Raw genomic sequence first — 20,217 nt, 5'->3', positions numbered from 1 at the left:
GAGAAGATATTTGCCAATGATATATCTGATAAGGGGTTAATATCCAAAATTTATAAAACACTCATTCAACTCAACACCAAAAAAACAAATAACCCAATTAAAAAATGGGAAGAGGGTATGAAGAGACATTTTTCTAAAGAGGACATATAGATAGTCAACAGGCATATGAAAAAAATGTTCAACCTCACTAATCATTAGGGAATGCAAATAAAAACCACAATGAGATACCACTTCACTCCGGTCAGAATGGCCATCATCAATAAATCAACAAACAACAAGTGCTGGCGAGGTTGTGGGGAAAAGGGAAAAAAGGTGCACTATTGGTGGGACTGCAGATTGGTGCAGCCATTATGGAAATCAGTATGGAGGTATCTCAAGAACCTGGAAATGGAACTACCTTATGACCCAGCAATTCCACTCTTGGGTATCTATCCAGAGAAACCCAAGACGCTAATTTGAAAAAATATATGTACCCCTATGTTTATTGCAGCGCTATTTACAATAGCCAAGACTTGGAAACAACCGAAATGCCCATCGGTAGATAACGGGATTAAGAAGCTGTGTACATTTATACAACGGAGTATTACTCAGCTATAAAGAAAAATGAAATCTTACCATTTGCGATGAGATAGATGGACCTAGGGAACATTATGCTAAATGAAATAAGTCAGTCGGAGAAAGACAAATACCATATGATCTCACTTATATGTGGAATCTAAAGAACTGAATAAATGAGCAAAGTAAACAGAAATAGTCTCAGAGATATAGAGGAAAAACTGATGGTTGCTAGATGGGAGGGGGTGGGAATGAGGGAGAAGGGGAAGGGATTAGACAGCATAAATTGGTAACTACAATATTGCCACAGGGATATGAAAGACAGTACAGGGAATATAATTAATAATGTTGTAAATATTTTGTAGGGTGTCAGGTGGTCACATGTCTTGTTAGGGAGACCACTTCATGGATGGTGTAGAGGCTTGACCACTGCACTGTACACCTGAAGCTGACATTGAATAATATTGTATGTCAACTATAATTTAGTACATATATATATATATACACATATATAGTAACGGGATGTTAACTATAGTGTGGGGAGTGGAGTCAATGGTATTTTAATAGATATGTATGATGTCGGGGCAGTGGAGTGGGGCGGTGGATTTGGAGAGGGGTGTTGTCACTTTGTAAGGGGTAAAAAGTATAACTATTGCACTGTTTTGTACACCTGAAACCAATAAAAAAATGAAAAAAAATTGTAGAATTTTCCCCATTTTACAAATTAGGCACAGAAAGGCTCAGGAAATAGCCCAAAGTGTAACAGCTAGCAGGTGCCAGAGCTAGGATTGAACCTAGGCATTCTGGTAATCAATTTTGTCAGGGACTCCACTCCTTTTGTTGACCCCCCATTCCCAAAGCAGGACCTAATATCCTTGTTCCCCTGGCTGCTTAGCTTTTCAACCTCCCCTCCAACACTTGTTCTTGTTCAAATTTACTCTTCCTTCAATGTATATTTCCAATTCTGGTCCCCCCAATGAATGTTAATTAAACTTTCATCACCCCACAAGTGTTTTACTCACACCGGTCTCCTAGCTTTCCTCCTATTTTATGGGACTTGTATATGTGTCTCCCTCATACTCTACTATACCTCAAGATCCTTGTGAAAGCAGTAACCATTTTATACTTCTGTCCTCGGCCCCAAGTAGGCACTCATGGAAAGATTTTAGAATGAATTGATGTGGACATCTTCTGCATAGAGGTGACAGTTGACTCCATGAATAAGAATCCATAGCCTCAGCATTGTGAGGGGAAAAAAAGATCTAAATAATGAGAAAAAGGGTGATAGATGGGTATTGGTAGTGGGATTGGCATGAGAAAGGAGCAGGGTCACATATACCTGGAGACAAAATGTTAAAAGAATACAGAGAATAAATAAAGCAGATCAGAAAAGCCTGGAAGAGCTCATTTGAGGGCTAAATCAAGGTGAGAGTGGCCAGCTCCACCACACTAACCCTGTTTTCCAATCCCCTTGACTGCCAGCATTTCAAAATAACACGGCAGTGCCATCTAATGGACATGTTTGGAACTGCAAGCCACTGGCTTAGTGCTGCAGGCTCCAGACACTCTAACAGCGATTCTCAACCTGTGGGTCGCGACCCCTTTGGGGGTCGAACGACCCTTTCGGGGGTCGAACGACCCTTTCATAGGGATCGCCTAAGACCATCGGAAAACAAAAAGATATTTACATTACGATTCATAACAGTAGCAAAATTACAGTTATAGAGTAGCAACGAAAATAATTTTATGGTTGGGGGTCACCACAACATGAGGAACTGTATTAAGGGGTCGCGGCATTAGGAAGGTTGAGAACCACTGCTCTAGAAGCTGGAATGTCAGGTGACTAATCTCCCATGCCAGCCCTCAGGCTAACCCTCAGAAAGCCAATCACCCTTCTTTCCTGATGGACTTTATAGAACGAAAGGGTTGGCACAGTCTGATCCTGTTCTTCGATACAGACTTCATTCCAGCCAGCCCCTCCAACATTCATGCCCTCCCTGGTTCTCTGGCTCCTCAGCCTTTGTTCGGGTCATGAAGGCTCCTCAGCCTAGCATACTCTCCCCTTCCCCTCTCACCTCTATCCAAATCCTGCCTGTCCTTCAAGACTCTTTGTTGCTTCTAAGTGGCAAAGGCATTAGGCTAAGAAACTAGAAACCTAGAGTCTACTTTAGGCTTGATGATTTATTAGCTACGTAACCTGGAGCTACCCTTTTTTCTTCTGGGCTGCCAAGCTATTGCTCTTTCCAGCATATTACGGTGTTCCCTTTGGAGGGGCAGCCTGGGCTGTGATGTGCTGGAAAGAGCAATAGTCTGGCAGGTCAGACTGTCTGACTCCCACTTAGACATTAAGAATATCCTTCTCCTCTCTAGGCCTCATATTCACCATGTGCACAGTGGTAGAATTTCTCAGTATGTAAGAGCTTTCCCAGAGCTGATATTCTCAGAGTCTGACAAAAACTGCCCAACCCAGCTCCTCTTCTGGCCCCTAGTACTGTTTGTTATTTTTGTTCTTTTTCTGCAGCTTAGCTTTCAACTCCTTGCTCCCTTGACCCAGCTGTTAGTTGAAGCACAAAGCCACCTCTACAAGGCTGGAACTCACTCCTTTTTATGCAGTGATTTATGCTTATTTCTTCATAATTTTTAAATGTTCTCCTTATAGCATGCTATAGAGGGATACAGATGAGGAAACAGTAGCCCAGAAAAATAAAGACATTTGCTCAAGGACACATAGATGAGAAGTCATAGAGTTAGTATACAAGTCCTAGTCGTGTGTGCGTGTGCGTGTGTGTGTGTGTGTGTGTGTTTAATAACAGTTAAGTGCTTGCCTTGCTGAGAATCACCATGACCTGTCTGTTGGAAATAATGTGTATGATACCAAAGGCCTGGAGAAAGACCCCAAAACTATCCAGTTCTGTGGAAAAGGAAAGCATAACCATGAAAAGTAAGATCACTTGACAGTTGTTCCTATATCTTTCTCCCATCTTTACTTTCTGGTTTCGTTTATCTCTGGGCTTATAACAGTACAGAAAAAGTCTTCGAATTCTGGAAAGTCAAAGCCCAAAGGCCTATGAAGAATCCCTATTCTATAGCCCCTATTTTATAGATATTGAAACTGAAGCTACCCTCCAGAGTAGGCCACCCTCAATATTTTGCTTGAGGACCCATACAAAGTTCTGCCTAGAACAAGAAGATTTTTTGACTGACTTCTTTTAAATAAATACAAACACCACCATTTCCAGTAGGCTCAAGAGGCAGTGTATCTAAAACCCAGAAAAAATATTAATAGAAGTCCAGCAAAACAGGTTTGTTTTTTTCCCCACATAGCAAACATATAGCCAACTCATTTTAGAATAGAATATTCTGTCATTTTTACCTTCAGCTCCACTTTTCTACTCCCAAACTGGAAAGGCAGGGAGAAACCACTGAGGTAAACTTGTAAAGCCTGGAGGCCTCCCAACCTAAGCTGAGGTTGGGATGGAACCTCGAGATTTATTGGCCAGATGGGTTCACAGAGCTGGGGAAACAGAATCACATAAACAGGTCTTCAAAGCTGAAAGGGACCTATAGGACCACCTCACCAAGCTCTTATATCCACCACCATCTGTTTTTACAGATGAGGAGAATGAGGATCAGAGAATAGATGGGCCCAAGACCACAGAATTGTTTCAGACTTTGTCTTCTCAAGAGATTAACTGCACAGAAGGTAAGAAAAAAAGTTCAGAAGTTAGGACACACTCTCTACTGCACTTGCAGTAAAAGTATGCTGAGTGGAGAGGTGAGGCAAACAAATAGCAAATGAAGATGCTCCAAGTTCTCATTTGTCAAAAGAAATATTGACAAAACAAGGAACTGTCTGAACCAACTTTGTTGGAGCTCAGGAAAACAGTTAAGATTTACAGCAATCAAGCAAACACACAATCAAGAAAAAGCCATCTTCAAAAGAGTGGGAAAGTTTTATTGCAATTTTGCTCACCCATGTCCCACCCCTCCCCAGCACAGCATCAACTGTGGTCTTGAGCAGGTGGCAACCCAATTCCTAGTTCTCTCCCTTGAACTGGAAGGGGAAGAGCCAACATTATTAGCAAATTATTATGCACATCTGTTTATTTTGGGGGGTTTTTAAATAAAGATTTTTATTGGGGAATTGGGGAGGGGAACATTGTATTTTTCCAGGACCCATCAGCTCCAAGTCAAGTTGTTGTCCTTCAATCTTAGTTGCGGGGGTGGGGTGGGGTGGTAGCCCACCATCCCATGCAGGAGTCAAACCGGCAACCTTGCTGCTAAGAGGATGTGCTCTTACCAGCTCACAGGCAGCTCAGCTCACTGGCCCATGTAGGAATCAAACCAGTGACCCTGTTGCTCAGAGCTCATGCTCTTAACCACATCTTAACCACATCTAACCAGATCTTTGCACATCTGTTTTAACATGCCTAGGAGGATACCTGAAAGACTGATGGAAGGCACACATCTCCATTTTGCATAACTCATAATGCACACAGCAAAGCAGCAGGCACTGATTTTAAAGGGTATAAGGCAACTACAAACCCACAGGCATCTGGGGCAAAGATTATGGGTGGAGACATACAAAAGACCTTCTAAGGCCCAGAGAAAGAGCAAATATGATACATATTCTTAGGGAAACTAAGACATTGAAAATCAGCCATGTATATGGGGGAATTTAGGAAGCCATGCACATGCCCAGGCAAGATGTGTGCTCTCATAAGAGTCCTAAGAAAACACTAAACTTTCACTTTGGTCTTATTCCTAGGCTCAGAGCAAACCTAGCTAGGAGATGAAGGAGTGCTCTAGCAGAGAGCGAATCTGCAAAGACCAGGAGAAGTGGTTGCACTCTCTCTCTCCCCTCCCCCTTCTCTCTCAGGGAGGAGGTTGTTTGTTTTAGCTCCTCATGCTATAGGAAATATAAAGGAAATCTCTGTCAAAACATTGGCTGAACATGACCTATAAGAACAGAGAACTTGTTGATCACACATGACAAGGAATAATCTTTGCAAAATAGTTTGGAAAAGTTAAAACAAATGGACTATTGTAACTTTCAACAACTAAAAAAAAGGAAACAATAGGAAAGAGGAAAATCTGATTTCCAGGATTATGACATTATAATAGTCAAATGCCCAGTTTTCAACAACGACAAAATCACAAGGCATACAAGGAAACAGGAAACATGATTCATTCAGAGGAATGAAATAACTTGAAAGAAACCATCCCTGAAGAAGTCCAGGTATCAGACTTAATAGACAACGACTTTAAAACAGTTGTCTTAAATATGCTCAAAAAGCCAAAGGAAAACATGGACAAAGAAATGAAGTAATTTAGGAAAATCATATGTGAACTAAATGATAATACCAACAAAGAGATAAAAATTATAAAAAGAAATCAAACAGAATTCCTGGAGCTGGCAAGTATAATAACTAAACTGAAAAGTTCACTATAGGGGTTCAACAGCAACTTTGTGCAGTAAGAAGAAAGAATCAGCAAAAAAGGAGGCATGATAACAGAAATAAAATCTGAGGAGCAGAAAGAAAAACAAATGAAACACAGGCTAATGGACTTGTGAGACAGCATCATGCAAGTCAACATATGCATTATAGAAATCCCAGAAGGATAAGAGAGAGAAAAAATGGGACAAAAATCATATTTGAAAAAGTAATAAATGAAAATATCTCAAATTCGATGAAAGACATAAATGTATAAATCCAAGAACCCCAATAAACTCCACATTGGGTAAACCTACAGACACACAAAGAGAAACAAAAAGACTGTTGAAAGCCAAGACAAAGAGAGAAACTTGTTTTTTTTTTTTAGCTGAGCTATCCTGCTTCCTATTGGCAGCTTAGCGGCAGCTTAGCTCGGGCCGGGACTCGAACCGCTGTTGCTCAGAGCTCAAACTCTTGAGCGAGCTCTTAACAACTGAGCCACTCGGCCAGCCCAAGAGAATCTTGAAAGCAGCAAGGGAGAAGCAACTTTTCTTGAAGAAGGGATCCTCAATCTGATGATTAACTGATTTCTCAACAGAAAATTTGGAGGCCAGAGGCAATGGGTTGATATATTCAAGCACTGAAACAAAGAAACAAACAAACAAAAACAGCTGCCAATTGAAATCTCTATTTCTGGCAAAACTGTCTTTCAAAATCGAGGAAGAAATAATGACATTCTCAAATAAACAAAAGCTGAGATAGTTTTTTACCACTAGACCTGCCCTACAGGAAATGCTAGAGGGAATCCTTTAGGTTGATGAAAGAACACTGAATAGTAGTAACTCAAGGCCATATGAAGACATAAAGTTCCCTGGTAAAGGTAAATATATGAGCAAATATATAAGCCAATATTAGTGTAATTTTGAATTGTAACTCCATTTTATATTTTCTGCAGGATTTAAACCAATAGCACAAAATAATTTTAAATCTATGTTATTGAACACATACTTATAAAGATACAATTTGTGACATTGATAACTGTAGAAGAGAAGAGTTTATGTATGTGATTGAAGATAAGTTGGTGTCAATTCATTTAGACTGTTATAACTATAGGGTGTTATATATAATTCCCATGGTACCCACAAAGAAAATATCTCTACAATATACACAAAAGGAAATGAAAAGGGAATTAAAACATGTCACTGTAAAAATCAATTGAACACAAAAGAAGACAGTAGTGGAGAAAATGAGCAGCAAAAAAGCTACTAGAAAAAAATAGCAAATGGCAGAAGACCTTCCTTTTCAGTAATTACATTAAAATTAACTGGATTAAACTCTCCAATCAAAGGCAGAGATTGGCAGAATGGATTTAAAAACAGCGCACAACTATATACTGTCTAAAAGAAAACCACTATATATTTAAAAACACAAATAGCTTAAAAATAAAAGAATGGTAAAAGATATTCTATACAAATAATAACCAAGACAGAGATGGGGTGGCTACACTGATATAGGACAAAATATACTTTGTTATGGACTGGATTGTGCCCTCACCCAAATTCATTCATTGAAACCCTAATCCCTAATGTGACTGTATTTGGATATAAGGCCTTTAAGAATATAATAATAGGTAAGTGAGATCATAGAGTGGGGCTTTATTCTGACAGAACAAGTGTCCTTATAAGAATAGAAAGAAACACCAGACACCTCTCTCTCTCCACATGCACACAAAGAAAAGGCCAAGAATGACACATTTTGAATGTAGCCATATACAAGTCAAAAAGTGAGTTTTCAACAGAAACCAGCTCTTACGGCATACTGAACTTGTTCTAGCCTCCAGAACATTAGGAAAATTGTTTTTTTTCTTTTTAAAGATTTTATTGGGAAATTGGGGGAGGGGGACAGCGTTGAGGAATAGGGGAAGGGTAACAGACAAGTTGCTGTCCTTTTGTTCTTCAGTCTAGTTGTGGAGGACGTCGCTTCACTGACCCATGTTGGTATTATCATTGTGCTCTTCCCGGGTGAGGCAGATCGGTCACCGGCCTCTGGACGACTGCTCATGGCAGCTCTTGGCAGCTCACACCAGCTGCTGGCCACTCACACTGGCTGCCAGCTACACACGGTAGCTATGGCAGCCCACTGCAGCAGGGGCTACAGCTGTTGCCATTGCCGGCGACTCACAGCAACCCCTCTCCAGGTCAAGCTGTTGTTCACCAACTTAGCTGAAGAGGGCAGTGTCACTGGCCCTCATGTGGGATCTGAACCGGGGCCCTGCTGCTCAGAGCTGGTGTCCCAAGCCAGCTCTTAACCAATGCGCCACTTGGCCGGCCCTATTTTTTTTTCTTTAAGCCACCAGTCTAGAGTATTTTGTTACGGTATCCTGAGCTGACTAATAGAGACTTTAATTTTTAAAAAATTACAAGCAACAAAAAGAACATTACATATTGGAAAAGGGGTCCATTCCCTAACAAGATATAACAATTATAAAAACATATGCACCACATATGCACCAAATAGCACATCCTTAAAGTATATGAAGCTATCATGAACAGAACTGAAAGGAGAAATAATAGTTTTACGTTAATAATTTGAGACTTCAATACTTCACTTTTAATAATGGATAAAACAACCAGAAAGAAAATCAATAAAGAAAGCCAATGAAACATAATAGACATAGAAAATACTCCATACAACAACAGCAGAATACATATTTTTCTCATGTGCACATGGAACATTCTCCAGTATAGACAATATATTAGGAAACAAAACAAATCTTAAAAGGGTTTAAAAAGTTTAAAAATATTGAAACCATAAAAATTATCTTTTCCTGGTCACAATAGAATGAAAAAAGAAAACAATAACAGACAAAAAAACTGGAAAATTCATAAATATGTGGAAATTAAACAACACACTCTTAATTAAACAACCAATGGGTCAAAGAGGAAATCACAAGGGAAATTAGAAAATACTTTGAGACAAATGAAAATGAAATACAACATACCAAAATTTATGGGATTCAATGAAAATACTAAGAGGGAAAATTATAGCTGCATATGCATATATTTCAAAAAGAAAAAAGTTCTCAAAACAACAATCTAGAGTTGTATTTGAAGGAACCATAAAGAAGAGAGCCAAATAAACCCAAAGTCGTCAGGAGGAAGGAAATAATAAAGACTAGAGCAGACATTTAAAATTGAGAGAATATAAAAACAAAGAAAATCAATTAAACCAAATGTTGGTTCTTTGAAAAGATCAACAAAATTGACAAATCTTTAGCTAGATTTGTTAAGAAAAATAAAAGAGAGAATTTAAGTTACAAAAATCAGAAATGAAAGTGGGGACATTATTACCCATTTAAAAAAATAAAAAAATGATTATCAGAAAATACTCTGAACATTGGTACACCAACAAATTAGATAACCTAAGTAAAATGGACAAATTCTTAAACGTGCATAAATTACCCAAACTATCTCAAGAAGAAACAGAAATCTCAACAGAACTATAACTAGTAAAGATATTATATCAATAATCACAAACCTCCCCTGTCCAAAAAAACCCTAGACCATTTAAATGGCTTCACTGGTGAATTCTACCAAACATTTAAAGAAGAATTAACACCAACCCTTCTCAAATCACTTCAAAAAAAGATTGAAGAAGAAACAATTCCTAAGTTGTTTTATAGGCAAGCATTACCCTGATACCAAAGCCAGACAAAGACACTTAAAGAAAAGAAAACCACAAATAACCCTTTTGAATAATGATGCAGAAATCTTCAACAACAACAACAAAAACAAAAGAAACAAACAACTAGCAAATCAAATTCAGCAGCATAGTAAAAAGGTTATATTCCATGACCAAGTGGAATTTATTCCTGGAATGCAATGCTGTTACAACATATGAAAATGTGTCAATGGAATAGCACATTAATAGAGTAAAAAGGGGAAAAGCACAGAATCTAAATTTAATATCTAAATTGATGTTTAAAAAAAAAGATCTGACAAAATTCAGCACCCCTTCATGATAAAAGCACTCAATACACAAGGAATACAAAGAAACTTTCTATACATGATAAAAGTGGTATGTGAACAACCCAGAGTCAACAACATACACAATGGTGAAAGACTGCAAACTTCTCTTCTAAGATGAGGAGCAAAGCAAGGATGATTGCTTTCAGCATTTCTACTTAACATAGTATCAGGAGTTCTAGACAAAGAAATTAAGAATAAAAGAATTCAGCAAAGTTGAAGGATAAAAAGTTAACACACAAAAATCAGATGCATTTCCATACATTAACAATGAGCCATCCAACAAGGAAATTAAGAAATCAATTCCATTTAAAGTAGCATTAAAAAGAATAAAATGTTGAGAGATCCAAAATGGCAGAGTAGATAAACACTGTGCCTGTGTCCCTCTGTGAACATATTAAAATTACAAGTAAATTACAGAACAATCAACCTGAAGAACCATCTGAAGTCTAGCCAAACAGAAGTCCTATGACTAAAAATATAAAGAAGCCACATCAGGACTGGCAGGAGAAGCAGGGAAGTGGAATGGGCCCCAAACCTCTGTGTGGTGGTTGAGAATCAGGAGGGATATCTTGGCTAAGGAGGATCCCCCAGAGGAGCGAGGTACCCCAACCCTCCACACCAGGCTCCCCTGCCCGAAGTACTGGTGCCAGGAAGAGGAGCCCCCACAATATCTGGCCATGAAACAGTGGGGATTCCGACCATCTGAGTGGGATGGAAGGTTGCAGGAAACCCAGATGTCCCCTTAAATGGTCCAGGAACAGACTCACTCACAGGCACTTACCCTGGGCTCCAACAGAGGGATGGTGACTCAGGAGGCATTGGAGACATACAAAGGAAGGAAGACTGAGGTGTGTGGCTTCAAGAGGAGGACTGGAGGACAATCAGCATTTTCCCTGTGTGAAGTCTTTCTCCCATGCAGCCGGCAGGCAGGGGCCATCTTTTCTGTGTTGAGCCCACCCTCACCATAGCTAAATCTGAATCTGATTGGCTTGGTGAGCTCTGCTGTTCCAACCTGCTGACTCACTGGGACCCCGCACCCTACTCCCCCAATGCCTGAGGCATTTTTCCACAAGCAGCCAGCCCTGCCCGCATTGCATTCTTTTTTAGAAAATTATCAGAGTCCAGCAGGTCTCTGTCAGGCAGCAACTGGCCTTGGTGTGTTCTGAGACTTTTGCTGAGTAGCTCCATGTTCAGCACTGGCACCAAACCAGAATTTACATTAATCTGGTGACCACAACTCTTCTTACTCTAGTGACTCCCTGAGACCCTGCCTCACCCAACTTGCATGTCACATGAGGCTCTAACAGTTTCTGAACCTTAAGGGAGCTAGCAGGTGGCAGCAGGCCTCAGGATGTCCAGGTTTTTTATGGAGCTACCCCAGACCTGGTACTGGTGGCAGACATCCTCAGTTCATAGGACTCTCCCACAAGCCTCCAGGTTTAGCACAGGCAAAGAAAAAACACAGATTGCTTAGTAGGTCGTACCAGGTAGTCCCTGAACAGTCACAGGCAGTGGGTGACCTGGCCTGCACCAGAGCCCCTCCTAAGAAGCCAAAGAACCAACATACTTGGTGGTTGGATTCAAACCATGGCAGAACACTGCCCAAGTAGCCCCACAAGGGGCACACACAGAGGGTGGTCTCAACAGGCACCAGAGTTCATTGGTGCAAATCCCACTAAGTGCAGTAAGGCCCTTGAAAGCAGCCCATAAGCTGTGGACATGGCCAAACTCCACAGCCAGTCAGTCTAAGGGTCAATCCCACTCATTGACATGCCAATAGTAAACAAGGCTCAACTGTAACAGGAAGGCACACACAGCCCACACAAGGGACACTCCTGGAGCACCCAGATAGGTGACCAGGGAGGCTGTGCCACTGGGCCCCACAGAACACCTACTACATAAGGCTACCAAACCAAGACTGAAAGACATAGCAGATCTACCTAATACATACAAACAAACACAGAGAGGTAGCCAAAATGAGGAAACAAAAAATGTGTCCCAAATGAAAGAAGAGAAGAAAAGTTCAGAAAAAGAACTAAATGAAATAGAGGTAAACAACCTAACAGAGACAGAGTTCAAAACAATGGTTATAAGGATCCTCAAGGTACTCAGTAAGAACTTCAACAAAGAGATAGCAAACATAAAAAGGACATAGAAACCACAAAAAGAACCATTAAGAAGTGAAGAATACAGGCGCCGGGCGAGTGGCACAGTGGTTAAGAGCTGACTTGGGACGCCAGAGGTTCCCAATTCAGATACCACATATGAGGGCCAGTGACACTGCCCTCTACAGCTAAGATGCTTAACAACAGCTCAACCTGGAGCTGGGCTGCCATGAGTTGCTGCAGTGGGTTGCCATGGTCTACCGTGTGTAGCCAGCAGCCGCAGTGAGCGGCCGTCCAGAAGCCAGCGACTGATGTGCCTCGCCCGGGAAGAGCGCAATGATGGTGCCAACTTGGGCCAGTGAAGCAACGTCCTCCACAACTAGACTGAAGACCAAAACGACAGCAACTTGTCTGTTCCCCTTCCCCCAATTCCCCAATTGAAAAAAAAAGAAGTAAAGAATACAGAAATGAAGACTGCACTAGAAGGAATCACCAGCAGACTAGATGAAACAGAGGATCGAATCAATGATTTGGAAGACAAGTTAACAGAAAATACCAATCAGAACAGCAAAAAGGAAAGAGAGTCCAAAAAATAAGGAGAGTTTAAGAGACCTCTGGGACAACAACAAACATAACATTTGCATCATAAGGGTACCAGAAGAAGAAGAGAGAAAGCAAAGGATTGACAACCAGGTTAGAAAATTACTGAAAATGTTCCTAACCTGGTGAAGAAAATAGATATACAAGTCCAGGAAGCACAGAGAGTCCCAAATAGGATGAACCAAACAGGTCCACCCTTAGACACATTATAATTAAAATAGCAAAGGTTAAAGACAAAGAAAGAATCCTAAAAGCAGCAAGAGAAAGGCAAGTAGTAACTTATAAGGGAGCTCCCATAAGATTGTCAGCTGATTTATCAACAGTAACTTTGCAGGCAAGAAGGGACTGGCACAAAATATTAAACATGATGAAAAGCAAGGACTTAAAACAACATTACTCTACACAGCAAGGCTATCATCTAAACTGGGACAGATAAAGAGCTTTCCAGACAAAGAAAAAGCTAAAGGAGTTTATCACCACCAAAGCAGTATTATAAAAAAAACATTACAGGGATTTCATTAAGATGGGAAAACATCAAAATTATGAATAATAAAATGGCAATAGTTACATATCTATCAACAATTACTTTCAATATAAATGAATTAAATGTTCCAATCAAAAGACAGGGCCGGCCGAGTGGCGTGATGATTAAGAACTGGCTTGGGACGCCAGAGGGCCCCGGTTCGGATCCCACATATGAGGGCCAGTGACACTGCCCTCCACAGCTAAGATGCTGAACAACAGCTCAACCTGGAGCTGGGCTGCCCTGAGTCGCCGGCGACGGCGTAGGCTGCAGCCCCTGTGGCAGTGGGTTGCCATGGGCTACCGTGTGTAGCCAGCAGCCGCAGTGAGCGGCCGTCCAGAAGCCGGCGACTGATCTGCCTCGCCCGGGAAGAGCGCAATGATGGTGCCAACTTGGGCCAGTGAAGCAACGTCCTCCACAACTAGACTGAAGAACAAAACGACAGCAACTTGTCTGTTGCCCGTCCCCCAATTCCCCAGCACTGTTCCCATCCACCCAATTCCCCAATAAAAATCTTTAAAAAAATTATTAAAAAAAGACATAGTGTGGCAGAACTGATAAGAAAATAAAACCCCTATATATGCTGCCTACAAGAGACTCATTTCAGATGAAAAGATACACGCAGACTGAAAGTAAAAGAATGGAAAAAGATATTTCATGAAAATGGAAACAAAAACATAAAAAGATGAGTTAGCAATACTTATACCAGACAAAATAGACTTTATTTATTTATTTATTTATTGTAAAATTATATTGGGGGAATTGGGAGAGGGAACAGTGTTGAGGAATCAGGGAAGGGGAACAGATAAGTTGCTGTCCTTTTGTTCTTCAGTCTAGTTGTGGAGAATGTTGCTTCACTGGCCCATGTTGGTATTGTGATCATTGCGCTCTTCTCGGCTGAGGCAGATCAGTGCTGGCCATTGGACAGCAGCTCACGGCAGATCACGTTGGCTGCCGGCCTCTCACACTGGCTGCCGGCCACTCACAGTAGCTTATGGCAGCCCCCTGCAGCCTCACTGCAGCCTACACCATCCCTGGCGACTCACGGCAGCCCAGCTACAGGTCAAGCTATTTTTTACCATCTTAGCTGTAGAAGGCGCAGTGTCACTGGCCCTTGTGGGATCTGAACTGGCGGCCCTGCTCCTCAGAGCTTGTGCTCCCAAGCCAACTCTTAACAGACAAGCCAATTCTTAACCAACGAGCCACTAGGCCGGCCCCAAAATAGACTTTAAAACAAAGGTTATGAGAAGAGAAAATGAAGGAATCCAGTAATCCCACTTCAGGGCATTTATCCAAAGAAACCCAAAATTCTACTTCAAGGGGACATGTGCACCCATATATTCATTGCAGTACTGTTCACAATGGCCAAGATGTGGAGGCAGCCTGGGTGTTCATTGACGGATGAATGGATAAAGAAGAGTTGGTAAATATATACAATGGAATATTGCTCAGTCATTGAAGGGAATGGGTTCTTGCCATCTGCAGTGGCATGGATGGACCTGGAGGGTGTTGTGCTGAGTGGAGTATATCAGACAGAGGAAGACATGATTTCACTTATAAGTGGAATCTAAGAACAAAATTAAGAAAAACAAAACAGAAACAAACTCATAGATACAGATAACATTTTGATGGTTGCCAGATGGGAAGGAGGTGGGTGAAAAAGGGGAAGGGATTAAGAAGTACAAATTAGTTGTTACACAGTAGTCATGAGGATGTAGGGTATAGCATAATGAACATGGTCAATAATATTGTAATAACTATGCATGGTGTAGGATGGGTACTAGATTTGTTGGAGTGATAGATGGGAGGAGGTTGGGGGCAGGGTGAAAAAGGTGAAGGGATTAAGAAGTACAAATTGATAGTTACAAAATAGTCTTGAGGATGTAAAGTAAAGCATAGGGAATATAGTCAATGATATTGTAATATGTGGGTACTAGACTAGTCAGAGGGATCACTTCTTAAACCATATAAAAGTTTAACCACTATGCTATACACCTGAAATTAATATAAAATAATGTTGAATGTCAATTCTAATTGAAAAAAATTAAAAAGGGGGGAAAGGTGAAGAGGAATAAGAGGTCGAAATTTCTGGGTAGAAAACAAAAAAATCATGGGGATGTAATGTACAACATAAGAAATATAGTCAATAATATTGTGATAGCATATTACAGTGTCAGACAGTTGCTGGACTTATCATGGTGATTACTTCTTTAGGTATATAAATGTTGAATAACTATTGCGTATCCCTGAAACTAATACAATTGATGTTAGCTATGTTTTTAATACAAATCTTTAAAAAAAGAATAAAATGTTTAGAAATAAAGTTGATCAAAGAGGTAAATGTCTTGTTCACTGAAAATTAGAAAGCATTGTTGAAAGAAATTTAAAAAGACATAAAAATGGAAAATCATGTGTCCATGGATTGGGAGACTTAATATTGTTAAGATGACAATACCACCCATCCCAAGCTGTAGACTCAATGCAATCATTATCAAAATCTCAATGGCATTTTTTTTCAGAAATAGAAATATCTATCATAAAATTCATATGGAATTTCAAGGATTCTGAATAGCCAAAACAATCCTGAAAAAGACCACAGTTAGAGGACTCACACTTCCTGGTTTCAAAACTTATTACAATGCTACCATATTCAGAACAGTGTGGTATTGGCATAAGGATAGACACACAGACCAATGGAATGGAATACAGAGCCCAGAAACAAACTCTCGCACTTATGGTCAGTTGATTTTCAATACAGGTGCTAAGATCATTCAGTGGTGGAAAGTACAGTTGCTTTCAACCAATGGTTCTGAGAACTGTCCACATGCAAAATAATTTAGGTGGGCCCTTACCTTACACCATATTCAAAAAGTTTGTTACAATGGGCCAAAACATAAATGTAAAAGGTAAAATTATAAAACTCTTAGAAGACATTGGGGAAATTATTCACAACATTGGATTTTGCAAGTATTTCTTGGCTATGACACCAAAAGCATCAGTAACATAAGAAAAAAAATTGGATTTCATCAAAAGGAAAAACTTCAAAAAAAGAAAAAAAACTTTTGTCTTATTACCCTACTACCAGAGTGAGGCACAGGGGCTCTGCTTCATTGATCTTTGCACCTCCCACTTTGGGGGCCTAGTGTAGCACTGTGCTCCCAGCAGCCACCTCCAAAATTGCCCCATGAATGGTCTGAGGCAGCAGAGTATTGTGATCAAGGGTTAAATGAACCATTTCAGAAAGGTGCAGTGCTACCTGATCCTTAGAGAGGCATCTCCAACTGCTGGCTTCTTCTTTGTTCAAAGGATAAAAAGGAAGGAGGGTAGGAAGTGTGAGGAGAGAAATGAAGTAACTGTTCGAGGTGGGGAGTGGGAAGAGGAGGCTCATCATTTGTTCAACTATAACCCCCTGGAGCCTCCCTGGAATATCATCTCTACTCCTTCTCACATACCATATAAAGTCCAGCACTGGCCCACCTCATTGGGAAGTAGCTTCTCCTTTCTCTGAGATTCCAGGTATTTGAATGACACAGGTTAGAACTTAATTATTGTTTGCTGCTCCAGGAGTGCAGTGAAGAGGTCTTTAATGAAAAGACTTTAGGGCTTGAGTCCTTGCCCCTCTAACCTCCTTTACAACCTCTCTCCACCCATACACAGCCTCTCTTCCCTTTTACAGCATGGCCTCATATAGTTGGCCCTCAATAAATTCTAACTGACTGAAAGCCACTCCTACTATTTCCCAGCCAGTTTTCCTCACCCAACACCCTTTCCCAAATTAACCCCAACCTCTAGCTCCATAGGCCAATCTCTGGGTAAGGGAGTGGGAAAGGGTAGCTCATTCCCAATGTTACAGGTTCATTTAGATTTGCAGGCTTCTGTCATGGGAGCAGCATGGGCTCAGGCTGAGCAGTGCCTTCACCACAGAGCCTTCAGATTGGCCAAACCTGCCTGCTAGATTCCGCATAAGGAGGTTGAACTGGGTTGTTGTGAGAATTAGATATCTCTCAATAAGAACAGTGTCTGGCACAAATTACATACTATGTAAGTATTTTCAGTTTCAAATATACTACTTTGATGCATAGAGTTTTAGGAAATTTTTTTTAAAGATAGGGGGGAATTTTTTTTTCCTATGATTCTAAGCTAATATACATCATGAGCCCAGGCTGTAACTACTCATTCAGCCATTCTTGGCTCAGTCAAGAGGCAGTTGGCAACCCAAGTTCAAGCCACAGACAAGGGAATATTAGTACAGAAAACTCTGGTCCATTTATTCCCAAGGGGCAAAACCAGGGTTCAGCAAAGCTCTCCACTTCCTCTTAGATTCATGACTAGTTTAGGGATATCTCTCACCTCACAAGCCTAGGAATGCAAAAAGCCCCAGGGCCTTGGTGGGTGGGGTGGGGCGGATATAATGAAAAGTGAGGAGAAGATCTAAATTCAGGGAAAAATCACTCTGTGTTTCACATACATAACCCTAATGTGTCTCCTTGGGGAACAGTGAATGGCCAGGCTAACTTTGTCCAGAACTAGGAGACAGGTGATTATACTGCAGCTTGAGGGGAAAATGAAGAGATGTAAGGAAGAGATTAGTGCTATATTCTGGATGCTAGCTCCCATACATCCCCTAGTGTAGGAGAAGGGGAGGAGTCTTGTGAAATTGCCTATATATGAGGATTTTAAAGCCTTTATGTAACAAAACACAGAGAAGTTTCCAGAGCCCACGCAGCCACTGGGCCTACAGCCAGAGCTCTCTGGCTTACGCCCCAACTTGTAATAGCTTAGGGCCTGCTCTAATACCAACACCCAGCACAAACACTTGCCCTGGGGAATTCTTGCCATCCAGACATTTCTTTTATACATTCTGCTCTTACCCCACCCTCTTGACCCAGTATCTTTTGTCCTTGGGGACTTAGAATTTTATAACTAGAAATGACAGAGCTATGAGGGCCCTTAGAAATCACGTGGCCACATCCTCATGGCACAGATAGGGAAACTAAAGCCCAGAGAGATCAGGGACTTATCCATGGAGACAGAGCAAAATGGTGGAATAGCTGATACTAGAATCCAATACTCTTGACTCCTAGTCCGGTGCTCCTTTCACACTATAACACTGCCTCTCCCCTGATAGAATTAATAGTAGTTAACATTTATTGTGGGCTTACTATGTGTGAGGCCATGTTCCAAATGCTCTACTGCATTAACTCACTTAATCCTCATAATAAGTTGATGAGGTAGTTATCCTGGTTTACAGATGAATAACCTGAGAACAGAGAAAGACTTACTCTATTATTCCCTATCTGTGAAGTGAGAATGAGGACCAGAAGCTACAAAGGTCCACCAATGAGACCTAAAAGTTGCTATTGGAGGGGCAAAGCTGTACTACCATAGAACATTGAGAGGGCATGTAAATCAGTCTGGCACACCTTACTGTGAATCAATCACAAAATTTTCCCTAAAATCTACCCGAGATCAGATACATGGGGGGAAAAAGGAGCTTTAATTGAGGGGAGGGGCAAAAGGTAAGAGAAGAGGGGAAACAGGAAACAGGAGCTAGGGCACTTGGAAGTTGAGGGCAGAGAGGTGGAACAAATAAAGTAGGCAGTTAGAAGACCCTAGAGCTGGACACTATGCCCCACACTCACCCATTTCCACCCACTATTTCCTGGAGTCAGACTCTCAGGACTCTGACGACGCCTATTGTCTTCCAAACCAGAAAAAAAAGAGAGAGAAGAAGACTAGGCCATCAGGGCTAAGGGGTGGGAGGAGTAGAGACCCCATGCCACAAGGCCCAGTGCTTTCCCATCAACCCTTTGCCTTCTTTTTGCAGGATGAAGAGGCTGCCAGACATCTGTCTCACAGGCCTGGAGAACAATGTGAGTACAGCTTCACTTCCTGCTTAGGATTGTATCAGAAGCTAGGACAGACAGGCAGGGAGTCTCTGCCCACTAGCCCCTGTGCTGCTCCAGAAACTGTTCCATTCTCTCTGTTCCAATTCTCTAAAGTCCTACCTGGCTCTTTCTTCACCCCATCCCACTCCCAAGTCTTGGCCCCCTGGTTCTTCCTCTTTCTACCACAGGAATAAAAATGGGAATAGCAGGAAAGGCAAATGTGCCTTTATCACTAGTTAGGGGCTGGGGGTGGGGTGGGGGCGGGAATGACAGAGGCTCTTGGCTAAAACCAAGCTTCAGGATTACCCGACTTTGACAATGATCATGACCCAGGCTCTGTGTCTTACACTCTCTTGACCTCTAGCCTTACTCCCAGCTCTCAACAACCTTCCATCATGAGGGTCATGAGAAATGATGGACTGAATATACAAACTCCCCTACCTCTGGTTTCAAGGTCCTCAACCTGAAGGACCAACCTTCCTTACCCATCTTCTTCTTCCAACAACCCAGTCCCTGACCACCTGAACCCCAGTCTAGCTTGCAGAATGGTAGTTATGAAAGCACCAAGATAGCAACAAGCAGGTGATGGGTATGGGGAAATGAGGAAGAAGGGAACAAATGGCTTGTTGGAGGGGGCCTACTCCTGGGAGACTAGAGACCGTCTGGCTGCGGTAATGGTGCTCTGATCACTGCTTCTGATGAGCTGTTATGAATAATTTTCTTCCCATTCAGAGGGGAGCTCTGAAGGCTCAAGGATAAAGAGCAATTTAAGAATTTCATAATTTTTCCTTTTGTCTGTGTCATTCACTGATTTTCATCCCGTCTCTCCTCATCCAATCTCTCTCTCTATTTCCCCCCCTAAGTTTCCCTCCTCAGCCTTTAACTGGCTATTATGTGGATTGAAGTATAGTTGTGAAGAATTTAAATTTGTTAAATACAGTTTTCCCCCCTCCCTGTTCATTTTTAAACCAGGAAAATTTCTTTCTGAAATAGACTTAACTGTGTTGTTTTATTTACATGTGGTCCTTAATATGGGTTTTTGAAGCTCAGTTACATTTTTTTTTAAATTGGGGAATTGGGGGA

This window comes from Hipposideros armiger, unplaced genomic scaffold, assembly GCF_001890085.2.
Source record: "Hipposideros armiger isolate ML-2016 unplaced genomic scaffold, ASM189008v1 scaffold_254, whole genome shotgun sequence".
NCBI classification, from domain to species: domain Eukaryota; kingdom Metazoa; phylum Chordata; class Mammalia; order Chiroptera; family Hipposideridae; genus Hipposideros; species Hipposideros armiger.
Note: the sequence above shows the minus strand (reverse complement) of the source record.